Below are 21,510 nucleotides of genomic sequence, written 5' to 3'. Positions count from 1 at the left end.
TTCCAGGGTCATCATATCTTGTCTTATTTATTTTTCCGCTGCACTTAGTTTTGACATGATATTGATGTTTGTTGGTTTTAACAAGTCTTATGCATAATAAATCTAATTAACAACTTGGGTTTAAAATTTGTTAATTCTATCAACCGGGGTCTGAATTTCCCAACAAGTGGTATCAGAGCAGGTACACTCTGATTAGATTAATTTCCTGAGTGTGATCCTTGATCCCCGTTGTCATGGATTGTGGACAATCTCTTTTGATTCCTCCTTTATTTGATGACACTAATTATGCGTACTAGAAAGTTCGTATGAAAGTGTTTTTGCAGGCTCTAGGTGAACAGGTATGGCAATCTATTGAAGTTGGCTGGATTAAGCCAAAGGAATTGCCAGTGGATTAGGATGATGCAATAGTCACAGTGGAAAATTTCAATAGTAGAGCCTTGAATGCTTTGTTTTGTGGGGGTGACCAATGAGGAATTCAAGAAAATATCATCCACATAAGTTGCCAAGGAAGCATGGATTATTCTTGAGACCACCTATGAAGGTACCATGGCTGTGAAGACTGTGAAGCTTCAAAGACTCACTACTAGCTTTGAAGAAATAAGGATGGAAGAAGATGAGACCTTTGATGAGTTTTATGCAAAACTCAAGGATATTGTGAATTCTACCTTCAACCTTGGAGAGTCTATAGCAGAATCCAAAATTGTTAGAAAAATCCTTAGGTCCTTGCCTGAAAGATTCCATGCCAAGATCATTGCCATTGAAGAAGTAAAGGACATTGATCAAATTCCTTTGACTGAGCTTGTAGGGAACCATCAAACCTATTAGATGGGATTAGACTCATTGGGAAAAGGTGGAAAGAGTAAAAACTTGGCTCTTAAGGGTATAGAGGAATATATCAAGGACTCTAAAGATGAAGATGAAGATGAGGATCTAACCTTCATAAGTGATGAGATTATCAAGCTTCTTCAGTTTAGGAAAAAGGATAAGGGCAAATCTCCTAGGAAATCTAAATCCTCTAGGAATGGTAAGAATGAGAAGCCCCCCATCCAATGCCATGAGTGCAAGGGTTTTGGTCATATGAGGATAGAGTGTCCAAACTACTTTATGAGGGAAAAGACCAATAAGTCAGAAGATAAAGGGTTGATTGCTACTTGGAGTGACACTGAGGATGACTCTTCTAATGAGTATGTGGATGAATGTAGGGCACGTTCTAGCCTTTGCTGCCTCAACCGATAAGGTGATTGTGGAGAGTGCTAGTGATAGTGATGATTCTTTTGATGAAGAAGTACCCAAGAAGTTGACCCTTCAGGAAGCCTAATGATAAGCTATGCACTGAATTCGTAAGATCTGAAAAGACTTCTCATCTTTGTAGACAAGAGCTTAATGAGGTAAAAACTGAAAAGGCTGATCTGTTAGTCAAATTGGATAAGACTACAAGGTTAGTTTAGACTCTCATTGTGGAGAACACCTCATTAGAAGAGAAGGTCAAGAATCTTGAGATTAAGCTTAATTAAGCTAGAACTCAAATGGAGAGAATGTCTAGTGCAAAACTTGAAGAGGTCTTGAGTGCTTAAAAGCCTAGTTCTGATAAGACTGGCTTAGGATATGCTGTCTCCTCTGGCCCCTCCTCTTCCACGGCTTCTGGATCAAGGATTGTCATTATGCCTCTATCTGAGAAAGGTAATAAAGGTATGAAATCCAAAACTGTTTTGGCTAAATCTAAATCCTTTGTTAGACCTCATGTTTGTCACCATTTTGGTGTTTCTGGACACATTCGTCCTAATTGCCTTAAGTTGTATCCTCAAAATCAAGTGTCCAAACGGTCACAAGTTTCTTCTCAAGGACCTACACCTTTGTTTGGAGAGTTATTAAAAGTCTTGAGCTTTTTAACTCAATTTCAGAAGAATTTTAATTCTTCTATGTCCTCTAGTAGTCATACTAGGACACGTGTCTTTTCATCTTCACGGCCAAAGACTCTTACTGTGTGGGTGAGAAAGGAGCCTAAGACTTAATTGCCTTTTCTGTTTGTCCTCTGCTTTAATTCTCTCTATCTAAAGTAGGACTTTTCTTGCTTGATTTTTTTTTTCTGCTTTTGAAATCATGCTTTCATGCATCTGCATTCTTCTATCATGCCTTCATGCATTTGCATCTTTCTTTCATGCTTACATGTTGTTTGTCTGTTTTTTTTTTGTTGTTTAGTTTTATTTTGTTTTGTTTTCAAAATAAAATAAAAAAATAAAAAATACAAAAACAGTGTATGTTTGTGTACATCGGTTCTTGTGAACCTTAAAATGGCCATTGAAACAAAGTTTTCTAAACTTTGTATCTCTTGTAGCTTAGATGAGCATTCCTATGCACAACTAAGCAAGTGAGCTTTGTGGCTCTTTGTTTGTGATGAGTAAGGTTAAGTGATCTCTTGTACTTAACACTCGTATCACTCTTTTTGACTAAAAGAACTAGAAAATTCTAAGAGAAAGGCATAAATAACCATCTCACCACTATTACCCGCCAATCATGATATGACATTTGTATGTTTCGGCATAGCAAAAGTGCAATGTCAATGACATCTGTATGCTTCGGCAAAAGTGCAATGTCAAAAGCTTAATATATTTGGGTATTTCTTTTCTCTTCTTTGTATACCCATGCATGATTTGCTTAATAAAAAGAAAATATGCAAAGAAAATAAAAGCAATAAGATAAAAAATGCTTTAAAAATAATTGCAAGCGTGTTTTTTAGGAGATGTGGGAGTTATAGGATGTACCTCAAAGGTGATAGTCCACATCAAACAGTTATGATTGTGTGTGAGTTAAAATGATTTTCTCATATCTCAAATCGTCATAACTTTGAGACACTTATGCAATCTTGCAATGTTTTTCACACACAACACGCAATATTCTTTGTTACTCTTGATACATGTGCAGGTACAATGTGATTTGTCCATCACAAGGTTTACATGTGTTAATGTATACTAACTAAACTGTCTTGACTTGTTTTTGAAATATAAAATCGATTAGACTTGTTTAGTGTGTGTGTGTGTGTGTGTTTTTGGGATCTCAAATGCTTAACTCTTTGTTGTTTGAGAGATGTTTTGAGAGATTAACATGTTGGTTGAGTCATTGGCTGAGTTGCATGTTTGATTGCATTCATATCTATGTTTTTTTTTTCTCTTCTTGAAAAACTATTTTTAAGCCATCTCGACACTTCCTCGACACCTCTCGATACCTGGCTTATCTGTCGAGCTCTTCTGTTGCATCTTAGCGCAATCTCGACACCTCTCGATAGTTAGGTGGATCGATCGAGAAAGTTTCTGTCCCCCCGATAGCTTCTCGATAGCTGTTCGATCCATCGAGGTATGCTCGATAGCATCTCGACACCTCTCGATCCATCGAGATCCTCTGCATGCATAGTTTTTCACATGTTTTGCATGTATCTCTTATCTTGTCATCCATAGCATCTTGTTTCATTACATTCATGCATTTATATGGATTCTTTGTGCCCCTTGATCATTTTTTATCATCTTTATGCTTCTCGAGTGAAACTTTCTAGCTTTTTGTACCCATTGTCAATCGTGACAAAAAGGGGAAGAAATTGGAGAATTTGTAGTTTCTTTTTAAGATTCTACAAGTTAGGGGGAGAAATACATGACATTTTAAGGTGGAGATGTGTTTCATTTTGTTAGGGGGAGTGTTTACCTCCTTGTTGTTGTAGGAGCTACTTTTAGCTTCTTCTTCTTGTACTTAGGTCTTGTGACCATGTTTACATGCATTGTGCTTATTTTTTATATATATGTGATGATGTATGTTTTCTTCACCTACCTCTACATGTGTTGTTTCTTTTCTATCTTTATACACATGTTTTTTTTATGCAATCTTTTATTTCTGCTTCACACAAGGATGCCTTGATGTGTTTTGTTTAAAGTGTTTTAGAAATACAGGTTTTTCAAAGTCTTCCATGCCATGAACTCTCTTCTTGCAAAATTTTTCAAGAGTTTGTGTTAGGGTAGATTTTATTGTATTCAACAAGTGAGTATGAGTTGAGTGATTTATGACTTCTCTTATATGTTCATTTGTTTGTTGTGGTTTTGTCACAGATTGTCAAAGGGGGAGATTGTTAATGACATATTTTATGTAATTGGCTAATCCTTTGACAAAACGCACTTTACTTATATTTGGATAGATTTAGGATGTGTTTAATACTTCAAAGAACATGTTATTCAAGTTTAGTATTAAAGCCATGAAGATTGGACCAAGAAACAAGTGAAGAAAAGGTGTTTACTAAAACTGGACACCTGCGGATAGCTGCTGGACACTTGCTGGACACCTGCTCAACAGATGCTATCTATCGAGGTTTAATGAGGCTCGATAGATGCTATCTACCGAGGTTACAAAAATCAAAATTTTCAGATCTAATTTTTGGGCCAGGCTTTTGTATTTGTGTAGGGTTTCTTTTCTCACAACCCTAGACATATATAAGGCATATTTTAGAGTCTGTCACATAGGAGAATACAAGGAGAGCATATGCAAAAGGTGACCGAAGTCTTATTCTCTCTAAAAGAGAGCTTCATAAGATTTTCTTTTTGAAACCCTAGCCTCCTTCTACAAAAGAAAGAGTTCTTGCTGCGTTTTTTGTACGCCTTTGGGTTTTGTAACCAAGCAAAGTCTCTTGCACCAACATTGAAGATCTTATTGGTGTTTCTATGTGAAGCTGTTGCAAATCAACTACAACAATCAAAGGGTTGCTGTGGAATTAGTCACATACTGGGATTCGTGCAAAGGAATGAGTCACGTACTGGGATTCGTGCATCAAAGGGTGGCATTCATATATTGTAGAGTTCAAAGGTTCTGAAACGGTAGAAGGTTTCTGCTGTGAGTTCATCTACGGAGATTGTAGAGTCTAGGGACAAAGGTTTTGTACTAGATCTGAAATTTCTCTTTACTATAATGGATTGCTTTTCGGGAAGGTTTCCCCCCAGGTTTTTACTGTAAAACTGGTTGGTTTCATTGATTTTCCTAAGTCATCATATCTTGTGTTATTTATTTTTCCGCTGCACTTAGTTTTGACATGATATTGATGTTTATTGGTTTTAACAAATCTTATGCATAATAAATCTAATTAACAACTTAGGTTTAAAACTTGTTAATTCTATCAACCGAGGTCTAAATTTCCCAACATTTTTAAAATTTTTTTTAAAAATAGTAACAAATAATTAGAATCTTCAAAAAAAGAAAAAGTAATCAATTAGTGGTTTGAGGGATACCCTAGTGATTTTAAACTTCCAGTGCCTCTTATGATACTAGTATTGAGGTTGGAATCCCACAAATCTCATGTATCATGCAAGTACAAGAAGTTTTGGAGCGTAATACTGAAAATTTTAATTTTACCATTTCTTCATATACTGGAAATAGTGTTAGGGAAATGGCCAATTTATCTAATTTATATAAAATGAAATTGGAAGCTTCGAGCGGGATGGTCTAAGGTTCCATCATGGGTCATAAAAGGTTCCATCACGTATGTTACAACTTCATGTGAACTTTTTGTGTTATTAGATCCAAGTAACAATCAAATGAAAGTCTATTATCATTACTCTTTACCCCACATTTAAATAATTCCACGTAACATTAATTCTGCGTATGCAACAATACAGTACGAAGATTTGCACAATATTGCTTTTTTACGATGTTTCATTTTCGGAGATTGACAACAATTAGTGTATGTTTAGCATAGAATATTTTTGCTGGTTTACTATTCTGCTTATTTTTCTTATTATTTATGGATCTTATAGCATTTTTTGATACTATTCATGAGTTTTACTGTACAATTTTAACTAATTTTTATTTTTATATACAATATTTTCATCAAAATATTTTTAGTTTCATTTAAATAAGTTGCCACTCGCCTTTCCCTTCTTTTGTTTGTTCTGGACCTGAAGATCAAAGTCCTTCTTCCCTTTTTTTTTTTTTTTTTTTGGTTGGTTGGTTGGTAAGCAGTTATTTCGGGCTAGGCTAGTTTGGTAGGCGCTAGAAAAAATCCAAGAGTTTTCGCCTTTTTCCGTAAGCCTAGAAGCAAGTCAAGCTCTTAGTCTTTTTTTTTTTTTTTTTTTTTGCTGAGAGAATCTTCTTTCTTCTTGAGGTCACGGGTTCAAATCCCGTCTTCACAACATTTTTTTTGACAAAAAATGGAGGTAAATTGATACTTAGGGTCTATTTGGATACTGTTTATTACTAAAAATTGAAAATTGAAAACACTATAGAAAAATAATTTTTAAATGTGTAAATAGTGTCGTGGGACCCATTTTTAATGAAATTTTTTTTGAAAAAAGAGGTTTGTGAGTCCCGTAAACAGTACACGGTACCCATTGATAGACACATTTTTTAGTCTTAGGCGTGATATTTTAGCTACTATAGTCGTGGGTCCCATGGACTACAAACGTCAACTGCAGATGTTGATTTAAAACACAGTATCCAAATGAGTACTTAGTGTCTATTTGGCATAATTAATTTTTCCAACTTATTTTATTATTCAGCTTATTTTTGCTATTATTTATGTGTTTCATTGTACTTTTTGATACTATTAGTCTCACTATACAATTTCAACTAACTTTTACCTTTATCTACCTTACTTTCAGCAAAAAAATTTTAATTTCAACAAAATAAATAGTTTCCAAAAAGATCTTTAATATCTTAAGTTAATCCTAAAAATCCATGACCTAGTGTTTTTTAAAACGTCATCAGAATTGAGCGATAAAAGTTGTACAAAGTAAAGGCAGACATTCTCTCAAAAAAAAAGAAAAAAGTAAAGGCAGACATTTTGGAAAGTTAGTCAGACCAAATGTATATATCATTAAGGCTGCGCAACTTTCTCAAGTCTTCCTCGTTTTTCCACCTCTGTATATATCATCATGATGCTTGTTTCTTGGAAGCTCAGTACTCTAATTCCTTCCTCTTCAACAAAGCCTACAAAAGAAAGCACAAATACATAGAAAAGCCTAATATCACTCTCTCAATGGAAAAGGGGAAACATCATGTAGATAACCATTATCAAAACCAGCCTAAGAGATCACCAGATTCCACCAAAGTTGAGAGAAAACCTATGAAGGTTAAGTATATTTCTAGCCCAATAATGGTCAAAGCTGGAAATCCTTCCGAGTTTCGCGCAATTGTTCAGCAACTCACAGGCAAAAACGCCGATCCTATTAGTCCAGATGCTACTTATACAACAGTCAGAGAAGAAGCATGCCATGTTACTGATCAGAGCACTACTCCATATTCCACGATGGCTGCAGCTACTCATGAAGAGGTTGGTAACAAGCCTCCGAACACTATATTCAATGAAGGTGACTTTTGGATAGATTGTTCAGATAGCTTATCCGAAGTTACCAAACAATATTTCTCCTGAAGATTCTATGCATATCGTGGTGTACATTTGATCTCTCCTTGTGATTGAATGATCAGCTCAATGTTTATTTAGAGTTTCTATATGTCTAGAGGAGTGCTACGAGTGTGACAATTTCACAACAAATTTTAGTTAGTAAGTTATTATTGATTTTCATCTCGGCTTATCAGTGACATCACTTTTTTACCTACCTCTAATAACTTTCCACCCAAATTTTATTATGAAATTGTTGTGAAAATATTATGTGTATAGCTTTATTCATATGGTTATATAGTTGAGTAATGCTATGTGCACAACATTTTGACAATAACTTTACAACAAAACTTTGGTAGCAAGTTATTACTAGTAGATAAAAAAGTTATGTTAATGGCAGACCCAAATGATAATAGATGACAGTTTACCAATTAATATTTATTGTGAAAATATTGTGTAGGTGGCATTACTTTAAATAGATTTCAGCTTAGAAATCTAATTTTCCTTTTTTTCCCTTTTAAGCATAAAGTTATTATTTCTTTTCCTCAAAGTATATACTAGCCATTTTTTTTCTCAGAAAAAAAAAAGGTTGCAATAGAATTAGGAAATGATTAGGCATGTAATGAATATATTGGTGTTTCTGTATGGGTAATACTTGACTTCCATTGATATATTAATTGTAAATACTTTATACACATATTTATGTAATCTTATGTATGTGTATTTATGTAATCTTATGTATGTGTGTTTAACAATTAATTTGTTTCTTAAAAAAAAAAAAAGTAATCTTATGGGATGACATAGCACATAGTGATGATGTGGCACCTAGTGATGACATGACAAGGTAGCTTGACAGCATGTGGGGTCAATTGCCAAGGATTTTTTTTTTAGCCAAATGCTAGCAAGATCCTTGGATAACTTGTTAGAGCAATAACATTAGATGAGTTAAGCATTTAGCACACTAAATACTAAAAATCGCCTACGTTAAATGACAAAAAAATTGGCATATAATACAGTGATGTTCTACTTTTAGAAGTGCACAACTAATGTACCAAAAATTTGGGTGTTATTTTATTACTTTCTCTCTCTTCTATTAATAAATAAATAATTAAAAAGAATAAATAAATAATAATAATAATAAATTTTTAAATAAATTAGTAAATGAATAAAAGATGTGATGTAGGGTGTATTGGTAGGGAGTGTGTTAAAATAAATAAAGTGGTTTTTTGATGTGTCAAAATAACTTCTTTTTTTTAACATAGATGATGCTAAATGCTCTTATAAGCTTAGCATTAGCATTAGCCATGGTAAAAAAATTGTTATTTTGACATATCAAAAAGTTATTTTATCTATTTAACACACCACTTTACAATACACCCTATATCACATCTTCTATTATTTTACTAGTTTATTTAAATATTCTTTCTTTAATATTTTTATTTTTTAAATTCATTTTTATTCTTTTTTCATTATTAGAAGAGAGAGAAAGTATTAAAACATTAGCAGCAAGTGTGTCAAATACTAAATTCTTAGCATTTGAAGATCAAACAGCAAAAACCATACCTCATGAGATGTGTAAATGCCAAAAAATAGTGATGTTTTACTTTTAGAAGGGCAAGACTGCTTTGCTAAAAATTTAGAAATTATTTTATTATTTTCTCTATCTTCTATTAAAAAAGAAAGAATTAATAAGAATAAAGAAAGAATATTTATAAAAAGTTGCAAAATAATAGAAGATGATTATGGGTGTATTGTAAAGTGATGTGTTTGACTAGTTGCTGCATTTATAAAGATGATTATGGGTGATGAGAGAGAGAGAGAGAGACAGAGAGAGACAGAGAGAGAGAGAATTGAATAAAATACTTTTTTGTGTGTGTTTGACTAGTTGCTACATTTCTAGTTTGTTTTGGTAAGGTCCAAAATATAAGGGCATCCACATTAGAGATGTTAAAAGTAGTTGTACAACAAAATTGTAGCTATAGCACATTGGATGTTGAACATTTGTTTGGTATTTTAGGTGCTAAAAGCCTAAAAATGCTATTTAACACTTCCAAATGTGAATGTTTTAGAGCATCTCCAACAAGTTCTGTAAACCCAAAATTTGGAGAATAAACCACAAAAAGTTGCTCTAATAGTCTCTCTAAATCACTGTTTATTAGCAAAAAATTGTTTGCTAATAAACAGTGGTTCTCTTATTCTGATGAACTACTGTTCATTAGCAAAACAATTAATGAGAACTAAAAATTCAACCAATCAATTAAAATATTCAGTTTTTACTTAATATCCACAATGGCTACAAACTCTTCCCAAATTTTTTCTCACTCCCTCTCTCAATCGTCTCTGAACTCAAGAGGGAGACACAATCAAAACAAAGAGAAAATACAATCTTTAGTATAAAATAAAACTAATCAAACCAAAAAAAAAAATTGTAGAACGCTGATCTAACCCATATGGTGATTAAGCTTCATGTTCTTAGAAGTGGAGAGGAGGATGAGCAGCAATGGAGCGGACCAAGCAGCATGCATGAATGCCAATTTAAAAGGCCAACTCTCTTTAGATTGATCTATGTGTGTATGAGAGAGAGAATTTGTTTGTGTGAGATAGAGAGAGAGAGATTTGTGTGTGTGTGTGTGTGTGTGTAAGAGAGAGAGAAAGAAAGAGAATGAGGGCGAACAAGAGATACATTCTAGAGATCAAGAATTAGAAAAACAAAAGTGAAGACACAGATAGGAGTGGGTGTACGTGGAAGAGAAAAAAAAAAAACGTATGGATGAGAAAAAAAAAAAAAACTAAAGGAAGGATGGAAAAATAATATAAAGAATAAGAAATCATAGTTGAGAAATGCTATCACAGTATTTTCACAATAAATCTTAAGTAACATATTATTATTAGCTAATATTGGTGAATAAAAAAATAATTTCAGTAATAGGTTCAAATTAGAACTAGTAACAACTTTCTATATAAGATTTTGTTGTAAAAGTATTGCGAAAAATGTTATGAACGTAACACTTCTCATTAAAAAATGTAATTGTTGGAAATGAACAGAGGAATAATAAATGAATATTAAAAAAAGAATAAATAATAAATAAATAAATAATATTTAAATGAAATAAAAATAATAATAAAAAATTTATTAGAAGATGTATTTGAAAAAATAAGTATGAAAAAGATAAATATCATGGTCTACTACGAAAATTTGGAGAAGTTATTAGATATTATTAGTTGTGCCTTCCCAAATAAACCAGAAATGTTAAACAGAACTGTCAGATGAATTTGCCCTCTTCTAACGTTGAGAATTCTGTCTAAACTTATCTAGTTTTCTTTTCCAGTACATGACAACTCATTCAGTTCAAACAGTAGGCAGTCAGTACGTTTTTTACTTTACTTCAATCTTTTCCACAATATCTCACTAGTGCCGTGAGGTTGTTTTCTTTCTCTTTATCTCAGTTCTTCACTGATAAAATTCGAATGATTGCCATTGTAAATGACTATCTTAAAAGAAATTGATAACATTGAAGGAATGAGAGACATATACCTTCTTCAACCATTGTAATTCAAGCGCTTGAAGAGAAAATACATCACGTGCATAATGATGACCTTAATATAATACCTTCCAATAGCAAACACACCAAATGCACAATGTTAATCTATGTAATATGTTTGTGCATGTGAGGTGTATGTTATAAAAGGGTATTAAGGATATTGATTTGTGGATCTAAACACATTTTTCAAAAGATAAAATTTGAATTTTATGTTAATTTGATGGAAAATAGTAAAGGAAGGGGTAATGCTCTCATTACAAATAGATGAAGGGGGACATTGCTATATTTTGAACTAAATGAAGGACTTTGAAACGGTCCTATACTAGTACTCAAGGGGGAAAGTGAAATTTTGCCAAAAATTTTCTTATATTTATCGATTCTCAAACAATTAATTTTCATGTATGGCCATTTTCATTGTTACGAGATTAATTCATTTTTTATAAAAAAATATATATAATCACCCAATTAATTCACCTTATTAACAATTTTTATGACTCATAAATTGGAGCTATTGGGCGAGTATTATTAGATTATCAATTGTCCAAAAATTTAAATTATTAAAAAAATAATAAATTTAATCATTTAATTATACATTTTTAGCACATCCCGTATGAGCCAAAATTACATTTTAATATATGAGGTACAAGACGTGCTTACCATTCCATATGTGCCAATACCTTCCAGGTTTTCTAATTTTTTACAAAGTATTTATATGATAGTCTATCATATAGTCAATGAATATTGTCTATAATTTGCCGACTTCACCAATTACATTTTGATTAGACACAGTACAGGTTGATTTTAGGCACATGGATATGACATTTGTGGCATGACTTCCTGTCCTTTTGTCCTTTCTTTTACTTCATTATCAAAACTCGAACCCATGAAATTAATAGGAAATTTCAAATTTCAATAATGCAAGAGCATTTAGGTTAAAGCTTTCAAAAGTTAAAAATGCTATTTTCTAGCATCTTATTTCAAAAAAGCACAATATAACAAAAGTGTTAGTATTAAAATTTTTAACATTTAAGCTACGGTGGACCGTCATCTATGACAATCTATTGTAGCTCAAATTTTATAAATATAATAATATTTTAATGCTACTTTAATTAAAATATCTTTTCTCTCTCAGTATCTTTTCTTCTCTCTTACTATCTTTAATTAATAAAGTAGTAAAAAAATATAAAACTTTTGATGTTAAATGTATTATAAAGTGGGTTGTTAAAATAAATAAAGTAAATTTTTAAATGTTAAATACTAAATTTTTTGCGACCTTTGATAAGAATGCTTTAACCCATTCTTAGGACTACTAATCCATAAATTCAGCTCTACGAATCTTTTTGGGTTTAGTAATGAGGTCTCTGATAATTGTGGAGAAAAGCTACAGCTAGTGTATGTATAATTATTGTCCTATCAGAATGAAATTTGGTGAGAGTGACTGCATACGTAGTGCATTAACCTTGACTAATTCAACATTCGTCAGCACGTGAAAGTGTCATAGTGGAAAAATAATTGACCCTTTTTGCAACTTGTTATCCGAAGTGGAGCCTTTTCTATGGCTTACAAATTCTAATCCATCTAAAACCCACTAACCCGTCAAATCTAACTCGATTTAACCCAACCCGTCGGGTTTGGTCGGTTTTTAAGACTTAGTGAGTTAGGTTGGGTTATAATTTTTTTTTGGTAGCAAGTCGGGTTAGGTTTGAGTCATAAAATTACAAACCTGACCCGACCGACTCACCCATATTTTAATATATATATTTAATAAATATATTATATATTTAATAAATATTTTTTTTAAGTTAAAACCCAGCTGTAGAGCACTTCATCAATTCCTACAAACATATATAATATAAAATTCTATTACTTTCTTTAATATGTATTTAAATATATTATATAATTAATAAAAAAAATATGGTTTCAATTTAATAATAAATAAAAAAGTCCAACCCATGGGTTCAACCTGACCCATGTGGGTTGGGTTGGGTCGAATTTTTTTTTGACTCACCATGGTAGGTTGGGTCAAAAAATTCCCTCAACCCGACCCATGCACACCCCTAGTGACGCCCTCAAAGCAGTCAGAGGAACCATTTGGAGGTTGTTTTTTATAGGAGGGCAAAAGGCCAGCCCATACCAAGCCCATGCCGAGTACGTTCGAAGTTAAGATCGGCCCATGTATAATCAATACTGACTAGGTGAATGCCGAATTACTATTAAAAGTGGCGCAACCTCAGCAGGAATGCTGAAATAAATGCTTAGGGTACATTTGGTAACAGTTTTCTCCCCTTATTTTCTGTTTTCAAAAATAATTTTCTATTTTTGGGAATGAAAAACTTGTTTGGCAACTCAAAATGAACAGAAAACAAAAATCGTTATCAAAACTTAATTTGTGAAGGAAACTGAAAACATGCACAAGACTGTTTTCAATTTTTAATTTACAAAACTCAATAAAAAAACACATTTAATTTAATGAATCTGTCTCATTTAATAAGTTAGCATTAGAGTTCAAATCCTAGTAATAACATATTTTAGTATTTTCTATTTTTTTATTCAAAAAACGATCTTTTTAATTTCAACTAACCAAATATGTTTTTTATTTCAAAAATACAAGAAAACTATTTTTTCTTTATCTTCCCAAAAACAGGTTTTTGAAAACAAAAAACAAAAACTGTTACCAAACATAACCTTATTGTTTTCGAGGATAGAAAGTAGTACCTTGGGAGAGTCTGTTAGAAAAATACAAAATTTGTCTTTAGTCACAAGTTATTATAAAATCATTTTAATAGCATAGTTATAGGTCCCACTCCTGATACATGATTAGACACGCTAGAATAATAGTCTGGACCTAGAGAGCCAATCAACTCCCACGAGTGAAGGGACCCACACATGCGCAGAATATTCCATTATCATGATGGGTCCACTATAAGGAGGGAATAAAAATGAGAGAGAGGATCAGAGTGAGGGGATCAGAATCTCACTGAAGAGAGAAACACAAGAGAAAAGAGAGAAATTAGAAAACAATAAGTGGGAAAGGTGATCCATCCAGCTCGGGACACCAAAACGAACACCTGGGCTCTCTAATATTCTCCTCAGACAGTCAAATTTCTAGCAAGAAATCACCACATAACCGTTCCTAGTCAATATCTCCCATTATGGGTTAAACCCAGAATGAAAAAACAAATTAATTAGGGATTCTGGCCCAACAAGCCTAAGGTCATTAGAAGTTAACCACCACATGTTTGATGACAATGGTGTGAATTAATTAGGGTTTGCTTCTATCTTCTCCATCTAGAATTTAAGGTTCTATCTTTTTATGAGTGGGAGAGAGATTAATATTTTTACTTGGTCTCTAACAAGAGAATTGTAAATAATTAGTTAAAGTAAGATTAAATAAGAAAAAAAAGAAAGATTAACACATTGATTTTGATGTCATTTGACAATGTGCCTACATTCACGGCAAGGGAAGTTATCAATTCACTATATGAAAAGCTAGGGTTATTACAATAACATAATTAATTCTATCATGTACACATCCTCAAAATATCCTTGATGTTAGGCTCTTTGACCAGTTGGCACACCAACAAATATGAGCCAATTAATTCCAACAAAGGTTGGCTAGAATATTTAATGTCAATCTACCAAAAGAGAAAAGTAAGGAATAATTAATTAATTTCAAAAGAGCCAAATAAATTGCAAATAAATTTTGTAGCCGTAAGCTGGAATCAATTTTGCTTTTGCACCACTTCATTTAGAAAAATTATTAGGTACTTCTAGAGTACTATAAATGCGTACTCCCTCCTCTCATATAAATGATGGGTCCCACTATGAATTTAATTAGTGGAACTCACCATTTATGTGAGAGGAAGGAGTAAGTATTTATGGTACTTCAAGTTATCCTTTGTCTTGCCATCCAAGTTCAACAATGTGCCGATTATATTATCGACTACATTCTTTTCAATATGCATTACGTTAAGATTGTGACGTAACACATAGTCTCCCAATAAGGCAAGGTGAAAAATATATTTCTCTTCTTCCACATAGTTAAGGCTTCCTCTCCTCTTTTTCTTTTATTGGGAAAATTAACTGCTTTCTTCCCAAACACATGATCCACTACAGCATCCATTTGTAACATGATTTCCCCTTCAGATACCGTAATAAGAGCTAATCTCATATCAACATGCCCATCAAATGATTATTTTTGCTTACGGAATTTATGATTACTATCCAAGAATCGACTATGTCCAATATAACTAAATTTCCTTCCATATTTCAACCAATGAGACTGACTTTCGTAGTTACAAGGGGGACATGCAAGAGCACCCTTGGTACTCCAACCTGAGATATCACCATATGCAGAAAAATCATTTATGGTCCACAATAATGCAGCATGCATTTGGAATGATTTTTTAGAAGACATATCAAACATTTTTACTCCAACATCCCATAACTCCTTCAGTTCTTCTACTAGGGGTTGTAAGTACACATCTATATCGTTCCTTGGCGAAGTTGGACCGGGAATCAATAATGATAGCATGAAAAAAGATCGTTTCATGCACATCCATGGAGGGGGATTGTATGGGATCAAAATGACAGGCCATGTACTATGAGTACTACTCATATTTCCATACGGGTTGAATCCATCAGCTGCTAATCCAAGCCTCACATTACGAGGCTCGGATGAGAACTCTATGTACTTAGAGTCAAATGATTTCCAAGCTTCAGAATTAGCAGGATGCCTCAGTAACTCGTCATTCACACGACCTTTGGTATGCCACTTCATATGCTTGGCTGTTTCAGGAGACATAAATAATCGTCGCAATCTTGGCTTTAAGGGGAACCTTCGAAGGATCTTTGCAAGTTTCTTCTTCTTCTTTTTCTTGGAGGAAGCATTAGTACTTTGTTGACCTTTAGACTCATTACTTTCCCATCTTAAACGGTTACAGTTTGGACAAGCTTCAAGATTGGCATTCTCCTTCCAATAAAAAATACAATCTTTAGGACAAGCATGAATCTTCTCATAGCTCAAGCCCAAATCCTTAACAATCTTCTTAGCCTCATAACAATCTTTTGGCAACTTAGCATTGGAACGAAGAAAATCAAGCGAAAATTGCAGCAACATGGTAAATGATTTGTTGGTCCAACCATTAAGACACTTCATGTGGTACAAATGCACAATGGCTGACAATTTGCTAAAATGCTTACAACCTTCATAACAAGGTTTGACAGTTCAAATAGTGTGTAAAACACCTATGAACGTTTAGACCCCCAAATACAAAATAACCAACACAAGCTTATAATTAAACAATATATGTGTGGAAAATGAAATATAAGCTATAACCAAATTGGTAACACGCTCTAAACCATATCTAATCACAAATAAAGCAGCAATTAAAAGGTAAAGAGAAAGGGAAGAAGGATGCAAACACAAAGATAACATGCCGATGGGTTATAGAAGAGGAAACCGAAGAACTCGACGAAAAATCTCTCCGCTGCCCTCCAAACGGTCAATTATCCACTAGAGAATGAAGTTGGGATACATGAATAGTAGAAGACCCTACAAGCCTAATCTACCCAGTGCACCTAAGCACTCCAAGCTTCTTGCTCCAACAGGGTTACGCTGAACCTTGTCTTTTCTAGCTTACCGAATCCTGCAATCGCTGATTGCATCAACCAAAATGAATTGGTCCCTTCTGAACTACTTCTAAAGCACCAAAATACCTCCTCACTAATATGGATATGGTGAGATGAGGATTTGGCTAAATGTACCTCTCAAGGATATATCAATGGAGAGGGTGAGAGTAGAGGAATTTGGAGAATCAAAGGATAAAGATTGTGGATGAGTCAATCTCATTTTTCTCTGGAGTTTCTCTCTCAAAATGCTCTCTAGAAGCTCTCTACATTTTGTGGGTATAAGAGTATTTATAATAGAGTGTATAAGGAATGTGAAACATCAAGTTTTATCCAAACAAGGCATTTTGGTAACTCGACCTCGCGTCTGAAACGAGTTGTGAGCTAACTATCTGGCCAGACTAAAAGTTTTGTCCTGTAGTGCTCCAGCTGTCACAAACCTTCAGCTCCCTTGCATACTCCACACGTGTGCCACCTTTGGCAACTTGCCAATCGCGAACCAGTTACGAGATCCAGTCGCGAGGCTCTTCTTGAGTGCACACATTTGAGGTTTCTTCACACTCTCTCACACACTACCCTTACATAATTCTCTCCTAAATACTGGGTATCTAATTGCTAAAATACAAGCAAATTTGACACGGAATAAAGCCAACACATGATTGAATAAATTCAACCATACAAGATTGATTAGCATCTTCAAGCAATTTCATAAACTGAAGTGCATCTTCATTAGGACCTTCTGCAGAACCTTTTGTGGGTTGTTGCACAATAGGGACTTCTTCCATTGGCCCAGACACCATATCTTGTATGGGGAATATGTCATGCAACATGTCACGAAAATTGGCATACTCTATCGGGTTTTCTTGGACGTGACTATTAGGAATTTCAGAAGAATTCTATGCAGATGATGATTCCCCATTAAAAACCCAAGAGTTATAACCCCTACAAATCCCTTTTGACACTAAGTGAGCCCGTACGACATCTATAGGCCACGAATTTGTATGCACACATTGTTTACACAAACATGAAATCATTTCATCCTAGTGTGCATGGTTAGATGCAAAATTCTTAAACTATTGGACTCCATCTAAATATTCTCACGACCTTCTATTCGTAACTTTCATCCACCTCCTATCCATTGCTATAAAGTGGTTTACAAGAAATACCTATAATGTCATTTCATGAAAGCATAAAGCAAGAGTTAGCACACATTTCACTTAAATTTAAGAAACAAATCATTTTTAATCATTCACTTTCAGCTATGTTTCTAACAAAACAATGAATTTAAACGCATAGAGAAGTTATCAATACATTTGGTAACTATAACATCATTACTAGCAATAGCCTAAAATGAATTAATCAAATAAAAACAACTTAACAAGAATCATCGAGTATTACACAAAACAGTCAACACTCCTAATATCAAACAAAACCACCTTATTACTCCATGCAAGCCACCTCCTTACCCTAATTCAACAACTCACCACAACCAGAGAGAGAGAAAGCCCCTTAATTATTTCACCAACAGGGATTAAGATCCTGTATTTTCCCAACAATACTATTGCAATTTGCTCTTCTATATATGTCACCACTCACCTGTAAAAAGAAAAGGAGACTAAACAATGACAAGACATTGTATATATATCAAATGATAGGATAGTGATTAATGACATAAGCTGAGAAAGCTAAAAACTTGAGAAAAGATGCACATGGGAATGGAGTCCTGTATAGTGAATTCATTGCAAATTAAAATACTTAAACATGTTACTTAACTAGTTGATATTATAGTGAACAATATATTATAAACACAAGTAAAAGACTTAGACTTAACCATAACAGAGTTTTGATTTGAAGAAAACTGTTAGCTAAAACAACCCAAAATGCAATATTTCAAAACCAACCAAATAAACCCACATTTTCTCTTTCTTTTCTTGTTTTCTTGGAAACCAAACAGGGAGTATAAACTAAAATGTTGTCAAGTTCACAGCTGAGATACTCAATCTACCTATACCTGACTAAGAAATGATCTAGCACCATACACCAAAGCTCAAAACCAAGTCACTTACATGACACTTTTAAGCTCATTCAAACTTTCAAACAAAACTTAGAACTATCACATTTTCGTATAGTATTCACCATCATATCTCCAACATTACAATTCAATCACAAAAAAAAAAAAAAAAAACACAATAAATTAACCAAATAGATCTCAGAAAATTAACCGAATAAATTAACCAAAAACACAATAATTTAAACAAAACCAGCACATACCAGATCAGTTCGCTCTTTCTTAATAGCCAATCTTAATAGTTTCGTCGAACTTCTTCATGGCACTAGCCTGAAAAATAACTAGAAACATCACAAAGATTTTAGCAATAACGTTTAGTTGCAACAATTATCAAATATCCTCAAAAAATCAAATACAAAAGCAATCCAAAAAAAATTACTCCTAACTAAAAAAAAAAAAAAAATCTACTTTCTTTTATACAGGTTTTTCTTTTTGTTAACCAAAGGAAAGTGCTTAGGGGAAAAACCTATGTTCAAAGAAAGAATATATCCTAGAGTCTTCTTTTCAAAGCTTATTATAGGGTCCCATGGACCTTCCAACTTTCTTTAGTACTCAGAATATGCTTTGTATGATCAGAAAGTTTCTTTACATTAAACAAGACGTTAAAGGGTCCAAGACAATGTGAAGGCCTTAATCAATGCATTTAAAAGCTATTGAGAGTCAAATTTTAAAAGTAAATATAAAAAGAATTTGATAGCTCTTGGTGGAGTTCAGGGTAATCAACAGAGAGGACCACAATGAAAACAGTGAGTTCTCTTACTATTGCATTCCCTACAATCATCATATCACTGACTAACATATCCCCTATTAGAACCATTGCCATGAACTTCCAAGATCCTGAGGTACTTTGTCTCCAAAATTCATTTCCCCCAATCCCATTCTCAATAATCCAAGTCTACCAGTTCATCATGTGAGTTGACCCCTTTACCATTTAACTCAAGGTCATGCACAATCTTTTTAATCACTACAAATTGTTATTTTGTTAGTCAGCTAGCTTGCTACTATAATCTCTATGGCTTTGTACTAGCTAGAGACGTGGAACTTATTCATATCCATGAATCATTATATTTAATGTAATGGCATATACCAAACAATGGTGGAACATAATAATCCAAAAAGATTCCAATTGAAGCATGAGTTCATGAATATGATAAGGGAATTACTGCAATGAATTTTAGGTGCTTCTGCTGGGGCAAGTTATTGATTGCATAACTATTTACCAATTTCTATTAGTTTTGCACAAAACCTTCACAGAAGGTCAGTCAGAAAATCAAAAGAGGTTAATAAATGAATGTTAGAGCCCAAAAGAAGCACAACCCTAAATTGCTTCATCAAAAAGAATTGAATAATACAACTAAAGATAGGATAACACAGGGGACTTAAGTTCTTTAAGTTTTATACAACACATATGGTCAAACTAGCAGTAATTTAAACAAAATAAATTAATACCAATTAAACACCCAATGAATTAACTAAATTCATAAAATCACCAAAAAAAAAAAAAAAAAACCCGAACTTGAGTGGGATGGAACCGAGAGAGAGGGAGAGTACCTTTGGATTGGGAGATGGAGATGGATGTAGAAGCAGGATTCCATCCCCATGGAGATGGATGAGTACAGATCAATCAACAAAAATAAAATTAAAAACAAAGCGGAGATGTTGGTGGCGAAGGAGAGGGTGGTTTTGTTGAGCTCAGGAACGGAGTGGTGGGTGGAGATGTTGGTGGCTTTGCAGAGGGTAGTTTTGTCGAGGTCAGGGGCAGAGTGGAGGGTGGAGATGTTGGTGGCAAAGTGGAGCGGAGCTCGGCGAGGATTTGGGATTGAGAGAGTGAGAGTGAGAATGATAAGTGGGAAAAGTGTATTAAGTGGGAAAAGTGAAAACCTAAGAGGGAAGACGAAAATAACATAAGGAAATTTTGGGCTGAAAATTTAAAGATCTATAGCGGCAGTCTGACCTGTCGCTATAAATAAGGGAAATCGCCGCAAAAGGAATCCCTATTGTAGCAGTCAAACAAAATGCCACTACATCCAGCATATTGAGGCATTTTTTCTCTACCGCCGCTATAGCATATGTGCGATATGGTGTATTTATTGCAGCGGATTTCAAGAGCGCCACCATATCTACGTTACTACCTCAAAAACATATATATGGCAGCGGTTTTATGTCCCGCGACTGTAGGACACCACAAAAGACTATACCTATAGCGGCAGTCCCAAAAAACACTGCAATAAACCCTATGTACAACAACGGTCACAAAAAACGCCGCAATAGGCAACATATAGCGATGGTTTTTGCACCCGCTACCAAAAAAAATGCCGCAATAGTCCAGTTTTTTTGTAGTGAAGGTCATCAATATAGTAATGTAATAGTTTAGATTTATGATTATGGTGCTAGGACAAAGCCAAGAATTTAGTTTAGGATACCAAAGCATAAACAACAATTTATTATTATTATTTTTTTTTTTAGAATTCTAGACTAAACTTTCTATATACAAAGTAAAATTAATATCCATTCTATTAGTTTTTTAGACCCCTTGTCACAACCTAATATTGAACTAAATTGATTAACAAGATTGTTATTCAAGATTAGGTTAAACACAAATAAACATAAAGCGGAAAAAATAAAGAACACAAAGAAATGATCACCCAGAAAAACCAAACCGGTAAAAAACCTAGAGAGGATTTAACCGAACTATCTTCAAGGTAAAAAGCAAATCCACTGTAGAGAATCGAAGTTTACAATAAGACTTAGACCACTAATATCCTGTTGCTACCACATGTAGAACTTATTGACACGACCACGTGCAAACTCCGAATCTACAGACTCCTTCTCTATTAGGCTTTTACAACACAAGCACCCATACTTGTGACTTTGAGACTCCACTTAAAGGTTTAGCAATACAAACT

General features: G+C 33.7%; 1 long non-coding RNA gene across 1 annotated transcript; it reads right to left on the bottom strand.

Moving 5' to 3' along the window:
- Window positions 1–17,844: 17,844 nt before the first annotated feature.
- LOC142627658 (uncharacterized) lies at window positions 17,845–20,250 on the bottom strand. Its single transcript, XR_012842907.1, has 3 exons — window positions 20,156–20,250; window positions 18,808–18,885; window positions 17,845–18,132 (listed from the first exon to the last, which is right to left on the bottom strand). It is a non-coding gene; the product is annotated as an uncharacterized LOC142627658 (long non-coding RNA).
- Window positions 20,251–21,510: the final 1,260 nt, after the last annotated feature.

This window comes from Castanea sativa, chromosome 3 (genome assembly GCF_040712315.1).
Source record: "Castanea sativa cultivar Marrone di Chiusa Pesio chromosome 3, ASM4071231v1".
NCBI classification, from domain to species: Eukaryota; Viridiplantae; Streptophyta; class Magnoliopsida; order Fagales; family Fagaceae; genus Castanea; species Castanea sativa.
The sequence above is the reverse complement of the archived record's forward strand: the minus strand, read 5'-3'. Positions and strand labels throughout refer to the sequence as shown.